We start from the raw sequence: 11,449 nt of genomic DNA on the forward strand, positions 1-11,449 counted from the left end.
AAGATGTGGAATTCTCTTTATTTTTTCTCTGCATTGATTTAACATAATATCACACACACACACACACACACACACACACACAAACAAAAATCATAACTTTTGAAAGTATTGTCCGACGTTCTGAATTCCGTGATGTTCTTCCCTAATGTGCACTCTTCGACATGGCCTACATATCTTGGGTAAGTTTCTCCCTTTGTACTGATAGAAAGAGCTTAATCAAGAACGCATGAAATAAACAAGATGAAATCTCTGTGACTACATCTCACAGCTACGATCTTGCTCAAGATGAGAATATGATTGTAGTGGTTGTGATTTATGCAAAAAAGGCACATATATCGGATATCAGCTGGAATATCAAATTGAAAAGTTTTGAACAATGAAGAGTAGTCTTTACCTTCAGACTGCAATATATAAAAGCTTGTTTTTTACAGAGTCGTGGACCCTCGCTGTCACCGGTCAGATCATACTGTAAATACAAACGATCCAGCGACTTAGACTTGGAAAGGTGTCAAATAGAAAATCGATAATTGATTTCTAAAAACAGGGAGGCGCACCTCCTATACCGAAAACAAAAAGAAAAGTCAATAACTGAAAGCAACGCCGTGAAGTTATCTCTGCGTGATGCCCGCTCACGGACGTCTCTGATAGTTGATGGTCTCAGAGTTTGGCGGGAAGATACGTAAACAATCCCATCTGATCATTAGACAGCTTCTAAACGAGGAAGTAATGAAATTACGTGGCTATCACACGTTTATTTGCTTTTGGATCCAATAATAAGTATTCAAATTTTGTGATATAGACTTCCCATGTTTGTTTTTCAGATTTATCTTCGAACGTGGAAGAAACGATAATAATATTTAAGACACTATCGCGCCTTCGTCAATACTCGCCCATGTTATGATTTGTGATCTTATTAAAACATGTAAACTTGAAAGTTCGACTGTTTGTGAGTGTGTCGGGGTAGCTTGTGGTCAAGATATTAAGAGCAAACATGCATGCAAAAACAAGTAATCACTTTCTTATAGAATATATTGTGTTCCATATTTCCTCATAATCTGGTTGTATTCTTTATTACGACTAAATAAGCTTGATTATACGTAGACCCCATCATATTCCTCGTTCTTTGAATATAGCCTACAACTACTCACGTAAATAGAAATTTGTGGTTAGATAATTATTCAGGTGAAGTTTCACTTAATTCATGTTTTGTAATTTAGGTGTTGTACATTTGTATTTTTTTTTCTGTGCTATTTTCATGAGAGAAATAATTCTGAAATGAATTAAGAATTGAAATTGAATATAATGGTATTCCCTGTTGGAAATATTGATTTTCTGCCAAGAGATATATTGTCTTTAGGGAGATATATAGCGAGATATCAAAGGAAACATCAAAATTTGACTTTGAAGAGAAGAGCATACGAACACAATAGTGGAAGCACTCTCTATAGAGTTATAAAGGAATAGAGAGAGGGGGGGGGGGGGGAGAGAGAGAGAGAGAGAAAGATGATCTGTGTTTCACCCCGATCCACTTTCACCATGCACGAAACAGGAAACAAACCAAATACAAAAACAGAAAACGAACAGACGATAGATTACATGTACACTTCACAGTATACTCTGAAGTGAAAAATAATCAATATCATACACCCAAAAATTCATTTTCCGTTAATCGCAAAGTCTTTGATATACTTTAAAAAAAGATAATTCGTAGAAAAGTAGATGAGAAAGAAAGGGAAAGTTGAGAAAGACAAACATTCTTGCCTTTGACGAATCAGTTTTTGTGATGATAATATGATGCTCTTTCCACCACTTTGTATTCCTTTTGTCATCATGAATCTCTATGAATAGTTGTGTGATGCGCCCTTGTGGTCCATTTAGCCCTAAAAGTGCATCAACCTCAGCTCTCATGAAGCGGAAACCCTGACGCTCAACCCGCGACCTTTTTCCCCTGTGGAAGTTGAAGGCAAGCCCTCACAACGGACAGTGACGTCACAAAAGTCCGTGACGACGTTTCGATGCGCGCGTCCCATTGTTTCTTCAAAGGGACGATAATATTTTCACTTTGTCATGTTAATGTGGAGCCTATCCGAGCCATGTTAACCTGCCGTCACTTTCGTTTCACTTTCGCTTCCCTTTCACTTCTATTGGTCTCCTCTTCACGGTATCCTTAGGGAAATTGATCTTTCCCAGAAACCGGTCAATACCTTTGGAATACCCGCCCGATTTTGGCTTTAACAAACTGACATCTCACTCTCAAATCAAGACTGATTTTACAAACTGCATTTCTTGAAAAAGAGGTCCCTCTAGGTAAAACTTACAGTACCTTTAATACTTTACATGGAAAATTCTAACTGATAATCTCTTGCTTTTATTCTTATTAATAACATCTTATATTAATCTTCTCTGTAATTGTTTCTTTTAAACCCGACCATTAGTTTCCACATTTTAAATCACCCAATTCAGGACGATATGACGTAATGATCACAAAATAGTATTACTTATGTTTATCAACATCGTCATACGCATCGTGATATAATCGATAGATGTTATGTTATTGTCATTCAATATTAAGATAGATTTAATGGCACTCATTGAAGAAGGAGCTAAAGGTATACTAATCAACACTGTCCATGTAGACCTATACATTGGTACTTACACGTTTGCTCACACTACATGGTTCACAGATGGATCTAATAGGTCTTTTGCCATCCTCATGGCGCGAAAGAACAAAAGAGGGCGGCATTACTTCAATTGACAAGCTGATAGCCAGTTCCAGTTACTCTTTTCCTAGTAGGATTCTCCGTCAAATTCATGATTGCAAATTCAATGATGACAAAGTAATACATTCTAAAGCAAATTTCACACTGAACTTGATTGATGAAAAGAGAAAAAAAAATACTAAAGTGCATAAGAAATTGACAGTGATAAAAAAAGTTATACTGTATTTCGACACATTTCCTTTTAATTCACTTTTAGGAAGGAATTGTAAAGACAAATTGTATACAGGCGAGCTCAAATCAGCTTCCTGTATCAGGTGATTTGATAACTAAGTTTGCATCTGTTTAAGGTGGAAATAAGCTTTAAATTCTTCCTTTATTTCATTGGAGGTTGTTTTCATTTCCCGTGAACTGACTTATCTCTTAATTTGACATAATTATGGTTGTTCGGGTGATTTTCGTTTACTCATCATGGTCATCTTAAAGGGGATGGCTAGTAACTGATCAGTGGGAATGCTGGGGAATGATTGTTCCAATTCTTGTTGGAGTCATTTGAGAGTGCACTATATATCTGTTGTTGTGTTAAAATTATTTGCTTCAGAACGGTACCATATTCAAGTAATATTAAGTTTAATGCCCCGTCACTGTACAGGCATGCTAACCTGGAAGCATGACACTGCACATTTCTTGAATATGAGACAATTCTGAAGCAAATAATTTCCACATAACAATAGATATATAATGTACTCTTATATGAATCCCACAAGGATTGGAACGCTCATCCCCCAGCATTCCCAATATTTTCCCATTGATTTCCACTGATCAGTTACTAGCCATCCCCTTTAAAGGAGAACCCCAGGGGCCCGTTGCATAAAAGTTACAATTATGGTAACTTTGCCATCCAATGGTAACTACCATGAAATTCTTGATTTTGATTGGATGTTGAGTATTGTTGCCATGGTATACCATTGTATGGCAAAGTTATCACAATTGTAGCCTTTATGCAACGGGGTCCAAATGCTTTTCAGATTTTTGCATTAAAAATATCTATAAGATAGTTGTACTGTCCAGTTGGTACAACGTGTCAGAATATATAGTGATTTGGATTTGGAATAAGAAGGTTTTCAAATTCATAACAAATCGCAATGATGAAGAATTATGACATTTAATAGCTTCGCATAAGAATGCATGAATGGGTGCTCAAGGAAGCAGAACAAAAGACGAAAGCATGCTTGAATTCTACACAGATGCCACTACATGATGTGAAATTATATAGGATTGTCTGGAATGCCCCTTTAAGCATGAAGTGGAGTTACAGACAGAATGATAACGACACGTACAAACGCTTTCGAAACATCCTGTTGAGCTTTCTTTCCTACAGAAGCAACAAATAGTTCTGCGACTCGTGGTGGAAAAATTCACCCGTTGTTGTCACGTTTTGCACGCCTGTCCGTAATCCGATCTGCACATTGTATCTTCTGATACACGGGTTATCTCTCATGTTCGAGAAATAAAAATCTGTCATCTCGAAAAATCCGTGCCCACACAAAGGGTAACTGAAAGGTGGAAGAGCACTCGCTGAAAGATGGGGTAATAGATGGAAAAGGTATACCCACTAACCTTGTCGACATTCCCCACTTACATGACTTACGAAGAATATTGTGACTGGTTTCACCCAACAGGACCCACTCAGAACCTGCACCTCGACATAAGCCCTCGGCATTACGGTATACAAACAGGTTGCCATGGAAAATCACGCACAAAACTTGAACCAAGGAAATAAAACAGTATTTCTTTGCTTGCCAACCTGTACCAATCACTTTTGTTCCACGCATGTGTACTTCGCACTTCTTCTCCTTTTTCTTCTGATTTTTTTTTCCGCTCCAAGTCGCTTCGCGTTTTTCCCCTTTCCTTTTCCCTTTTTCCTCCTTCGTCACTTTAGATTTCTCTTTCATCTTCTTCTTCTTGTTGTTCTTGTTCTTCTTCTCTTTTTCCTCCTCTGAAGTTTATAGTGAAATACTCCTCTTCCTCGCTTCTCCTATATTGGTCTGTTGATTAAAAGTTACATAATTTATGCAATAAACATTGTAATTAAGAAAAAAATATGAGGAAATTATCTATGCAATCAATCTCAAATATACGTGTCAGTTAGAGGATTGACGCTTGATTCGGGGAGTTACCTTCGATGGTAACTTTTTCATGTAACAGTTAGTCCCTGTTTTCCCACTTCTTCGGTTTAGTCATCTTCTTCTACATCCAGCTCATTTACTATTTTACCAAAACTGTATATTTTGATTCCCTGTAACGTCCTTGTGTCTCGTCCAACTTATTCAATTTCTCGTTCGACTTCTCGAGTTGATATCGAGTTGATATCCCAATCCCATTCCTTGCATCGTTTTCATGTACCAACCAATCTATCGGTGTATATCGACAATCTGTACGGTAGATTGCAAGGTAGTGTAAAAGGTAACAAATGGCTGTCTCAACCTTTCACGTTTAAAAAAGGCGTGTTTCAGGGAGACCCCCTCTCACCTATGATTTTTCTGTTATGTTTCAACCCCTTATCGAATATCTTGGACAGATGAAGGATAGACTGGGGTATGATCTGAATGGCACCAGAATCATAACAACTCCGTACGCAGACGATTTCAATTTGATCACGAACAACAAAGTACAACATCAAAAAATAATTGACCAAGTGCACTCATACACAGCGTCAATGGGACTCAAACTAAAACCTTCCAAATGCTGCAGTCTTTCTATCTGCGGTGGTGTCCCTAAAGAGATTGACTATTCAATCGGCTCTGAACGTATTCGTTCAATCAAAGAAAAGTCTCATAAATTTCTGGGTTCGCATATTTGTTTTAGTGGCAAACCAGCCGAAGTATGCGAGTTCGTTCACAATGAAATAATGGTCAAGATGCAAAGAATTGAAGAAACACGTGTCCGTCCGGAGTTTAAGGTTGCCATCTATTCACGTTACCTGCTAAATTCTATCCGTTTTTTGCTTACAGTTCATACACTGCAAAAGACCCACCTAGATAAACTCGATGTAATGACCGACAAATATCTGAAAAAATGGTTAGGTATTCCCGCTCGTGGTGCTAACATCGCCATTGTTCACTTACCCCATGGTCTCAACATCCCCAGCCTATCTGACATCTACCGCCAGTCTCAATCTCTAGCTTTCACCAGATCGAGAGTCAAAGCTGATAGTGTCGTTAACCAAGCGATTGACTCCGCCATTGAAAGAGAGTCAAATTGGGCACGTAAACAGTCCACTGTTGTGAATTGTAACGTAACTCATGGTAAAGTGGAAAATTTAGTTAATGTGCAGACAAGCTCATGGAACGCAGTAAAGAAAATGGTTAAGCAGGTAATAGAGGAGGATACAGTGAAATACTGGACTGATCGAGTAGCGCCACTCTTAGTGCAGGGGAAATTCACATCATTACTGTTACTGGAAAATGAGAATCTAACATGGAAATCGATCATGTATAACCTCCCCAAAAGAATTCTCAGTTTCATTATCAATGCGTGTATAGATTCTCTGCCCTCCTACACAAACTTGCACACCTGGGGTAAACGCCTCAGTGATAAAAGTGTCTTTTGCCCGGGCACCACTGGCACTTTGCATCATATACTTTCAAACTGCCCAGTTTTTCTAGATAGATACAAGTGGCGTCATAACAACCTGCTGAGGTATATGTATAAAACATTTCTTGAAAATCTGTCCAACGGGACGATTTACACTGACTTAGAGGGGCACTCAATCGCCGGGGGCACCATACCTCCCCATATTCTCACTACAAGTTTGCGCCCAGATTTAGTTATCCTTAAGGAAGAACAAGATATCACGATTGTTGAACTAACTGTTCCCTTTGAAATGAACCTCAAGGATGCACATCAAAGAAAAGTAGAAAAGTATAATTCAATTGTGCGGGACATCCAGGATAAGGGCTACTCAGTGTCATTCCACGCGATAGAAGTCGGGGCAAGGGGCCTAATAGACCGGGGGAACAACAGGTTCAAAGATTCGTCCAAACGAATTTTTCCAGACACTCTCTAAATTCGCCATACTCTCCTCTTTTTCAATATTTTATGCCAGGAAAGAGAGAGCTTGGGGGGAGGTACGGCACCTAGATCCATGACTTTATGCAATATTCACACCCACTATGAAGCCGACGTGGAAGTACAGGAATATGTTTGCCGGTCTGTAAGACACATGTTTGTAATCATGTGTTATGTATGTGATATAATTGTAGAATATTGTTTGAGGTATGTTATAATTATTGATATAGATATTTATTGTTTGTATAATATACAGGCGCAGATATGTACGGTTTATATGTGGTATTGGCTGTAGATTGTTTTTTTCCCGGGGGGGGGGGGGGGGGGGGGAGGAGGAGGGTAGCCGCAGGTATGAGATGGGGATAGCGGGTGAAAGTTTATTCTGCCGCTGCGGCTGGTTTGGATTTCGCATTTTTTATGTTTTGTTTTTTGTTGGGAAAGGAAAGGAATTTGAGGTTAAATGATATGTTTGGAAAGTTGAGATGAGATTAGAATTGATGCACTGTAATATTATGGGTGAATGGGTAATTGAAAAAAAAATGTAGAAATGTTTGTTTATATTTTTTGGTTTTAGGTTGAAAAAGATTTATAGTTGTAAATAAGATGGGTTCTGATAATTATAATATGTGGTAGGGGGTATGGGGCACAGAGCCAAATAAAGATTAACGTTGGTGAAGATTTGATGAGATGATGATGACAATAAGGTTTATGTGTTTTTTTTTTTGTATATATGTATGTGTGTGTATATGTATGTATATGCATATATATAGGCCTATATGTGTATTTGTATAATTTATTATATTATATTTTAATGCGGATTATTGTATTAATACTGCGGATGATAACTACATCACTGCTGTTATTGTAACACAGAAATAGTATTATGTATTGATTGTTTTTATTGATTGATCACCGGTAATATCTGATATTCTATGTGCGAGGCCCCATGTCACAATGGAAATTGACAAAAGTTGCCAAAAATTGACAAAATTGACAAAGATTGCGCAACATTATGCAAAGTTGACATGCAAGTTTAGGCAACTTTGCATTTGCTTGCGCAACTTTGCGCCATTTCCGGCAATTTTGCGCCCATTTCTGGCAATTTTCCGCAACTTCCGGCAATTTTGCGCAACCTTGCACCATTTCCGGCAATTTTGCGCAACCTTGCGCCATTTCCGGCAATTTTGCGCAACCTTGCGCCATTTCCGGCAATTTTGCGCAACCTTGCGCCATTTCCGGCAATTTTGCGCCCATTTCTGGCAATTTTCCGCAACTTCCGGCAATTTTGTGCCCATTTCTGACAATTTTCCGCAACTTCCGGCAATTTTGCGCAACTTTGCGCCATGTCCAGCAATTTTACGCAACTTCGTGCCATTTTCCGGCATTTCTGTGCAATTTTGCGCCATTTCGGGCAATTTTGCGCAACTTTGCACCATTTCAGGCAATTTTGTACAACTTTGCGCCATTTTAGGCAATTTTGCCCAACTTTGCGCCATTTCCAGCAATTTTGTGCAACTTAGCACATTTTCAGGAAACTTTGGAAAAGTTTGCACAATTTAAGGGAACTTTGCACAATATCAAACATTTTTTAGCAATTTTTAGCACCTGCACACAATACAATGCCACTTTGAGCAGGTTTTCAAAATATATTGACTTTTGGTGCCTGCTCTCTTTCATTCGTCTCAAAATCTTATCTTGTATATGATTTCAAATATCAGGACTTTATAATAATACTATTGCATCTTTCCTGTGGTCATGCACTTCTGCCAAACAATCACATAGTTGAACATCATCTTTGAAACTCTGTATTCATACATGTACTTCAGTCACAGAGTATGAGGACACCAAGAATGGTGCAATGTCAGATGTGCATGTATATAAAAGATTTCTTTATTAATTTTTTAATCCTCTAGCCCTCTATAATATTTTGTTCATATCTAAAGGGATCATGGAGAAAATATTAACATTCATGTGGTTCCAAAATCTCCATATATGCAATACGGTAAAGTGGGGGATGATGCTGTGGAACGGATCACCCACCTTTTAAATTCTTTGGGAGATAATTACATGGAACTCTAGCATTAACTAATTAAATATACTATCGCAAATCTAACGATGACATGCAATGCCTGGAGTATTTTATGTGGTACTAGTGAACAAAATAAAAAGACCTGCTTGCAAAAATATTTTGTAATGGAAGAAACAATTTATTATACTTAAAAATGTGATACATGTGATATGACTGCTGGATTTTGTTTACCACCCTTCCTCTAACTGTATTGAACAGTTCGTCGGCATTGTCTCTTAATGACATAAACCAGTTTTGGCAAAATTGATCATGAAGTATAGTAGGGGGGGGGGGTCAGGAAAAAGCATTTATTATAGTGAGATATAACTTCCATAATTACACACATTAAGAAGATTTTTGTGGCACTGAAAATGGAGAATTAAATATTGCTGACTTAGAAGGAACTTTTGTCCTGTGGCCATTTTCACCATTAACACTTGTGTAATAAAACACTCGCCATGAGTCCCTTAAACTATGTGCTTCCTTTAACTTAATCATGGTTAAGAGATTCCCTTAACCCTATGTCCACTGGGGGGGTCAAATTGACCCCCCCCCCCCCCCGTACAAAAATTTTCTGCTGCCGCGCGACCGCCGCTGATCGCGTGATAATTTTTGGTGACTTTTTTTTTCTTTTGAAATAAATTTTGCGAAAATCCGACCACCGGTCGCGAGGTCACGTGACATTTCGTAAGTGCATGTCTGCCCAAAATTTGGCAAAAACCTGCTTTTCCCATACGTTTGTGTGCAAAGCAGCATATTTCATAAATTGCTCTAAAACACAGCTTTTTCAATCTTCTAGGCCATTTAAAAGATGTTATGTGACTTCACATCAACTAATTTTAGATTAGAAAACAAAAAAAAATCTTAAAAACAAGGAAATACATAAGAAATAAAAACAATAGAATACATAAGAAATTCGGAAAACAATACAATACAAAGAAAATGTTTTGAAATTTGAAAATATTACCATATAATCTTGTTGACAATGCTTCTGGGATACTTTCTGCAAAGAATTAGAATCCAATTATAATTTTTGAAGGAAATATTGATATATTTGTGAATTTTATGAAATTTGATGCACCTCATTTGCATAAATTATAATAATTAAAAAAATTAAGAACTTTTGCGAAAAAAATAATGCAGCGACGTTCTTTTCACGTGTCTTCAGGCTTACTTGAATACTTCCAAACTGAAGTTAAATTACATTCAATTAAAACAGAAAACTAAACATTTCAGGTAATAAAGGAAACATTAAACACAATGATAATGTATACATGTACGTAGACTCCATTTGCTTATGAAGAGAGACATTTGTTTAGCCCTTTTGATTGGGGTGCAATAGGTATACATATACAAATCATCAGAAATCTGCAGTTTTGACAGAAACAAAATGCTTCCTACATGTAGTCAGCTCTACTGTCCCAAACTGGATACATCCTTGAGATCTTTGAAGCATCAGCAACAGATATGGAATACATTATTGCATTTGATTGTAATGTTACTTTAGTTTGAAAGTATTCATTTATAATGGAGTCTTGTACACACATTACCAACAAAATATCAGTATGTGGGGGTAACAGTAACTTTGTAAATTGCATTAAAAAGAGTTTTTAAAGGTGAAGAAATAAAATATCATCCTAGATATTTACATGTTATGTTAATACTATACTGACAATTAACATACATAAAAATCAAGTAAAAATATTATTCGTCTGGGGGGCAAAAGCAAGGTTAAAGGAAAGGTCAAAGGTCATAGCACTTTAACTTTCTCCAATAATATGTTTGATACCATTTTTGAATTCCTCTTTGAATTTCATTTTGAATGGTACCAGTTTCACAAAAATTGGTCAACCAGTTCAGACGCATTGTGCCGTTGAAATGGAAGGTCACAACCATTTTTGCCAAAACGAATCAAATAGGGCGGGCCATAGCTCGGAATGGCTTTTTTTTTGTTTCATGGGAAGGTAATGTTAAACTTTATGTGTACCAAATTTGAGCAAATTCTGAGACGGAAGGGTGCAAAATTGCACTTTCATTGGGTGAATTGGCATGGAATGACCCTAGAGCTCCATTATAGATAATTGTATCATACCTTTCTTTGATTTACAGTCCATCACTGGACACCAGAACATAACTGGATTTATTGTCAGTACTTCATAGGTCTTATCGCCATAAACTTTGCCAGTCATGCTCCTGAATCGGTCAAACTCATAAAGGAGAAACGAAGCATCTGTGCTGCAGAGGAGCTTGTTACAATTTTCTGACCATTTTCCATCAGACTTAAGTTCTCTTACTAGTTCTTGGTGGATTTTAGAAGCTGTCACAAGAAAATAAAAATTAGATAAAGGAGTAAGTGAACAGGCTTTGAGCCAGTTTTGTCATTTCGATATCTTTAAAAAATAAACAAAACAAACAAACAAACAAAAAGAAACTAAGGAATATAGGGATTCTTAAATATAAGAAATATACTTTTACACAATACACACACCACTGCTTGTGATACATGTACAGCAGGGACATTGTTTATAAACAGTTTTCCAAATGTAAATCCAGGGGACAATAATTTGATTTGGGCTGGTGTAACTGGGAATTC

Source organism: Diadema antillarum, unplaced genomic scaffold (genome assembly GCF_040938485.1).
Source record: "Diadema antillarum isolate AM-2024a unplaced genomic scaffold, OU_Dant_1.0 scf00000170, whole genome shotgun sequence".
NCBI lineage: Eukaryota > Metazoa > Echinodermata > Echinoidea > Diadematoida > Diadematidae > Diadema > Diadema antillarum.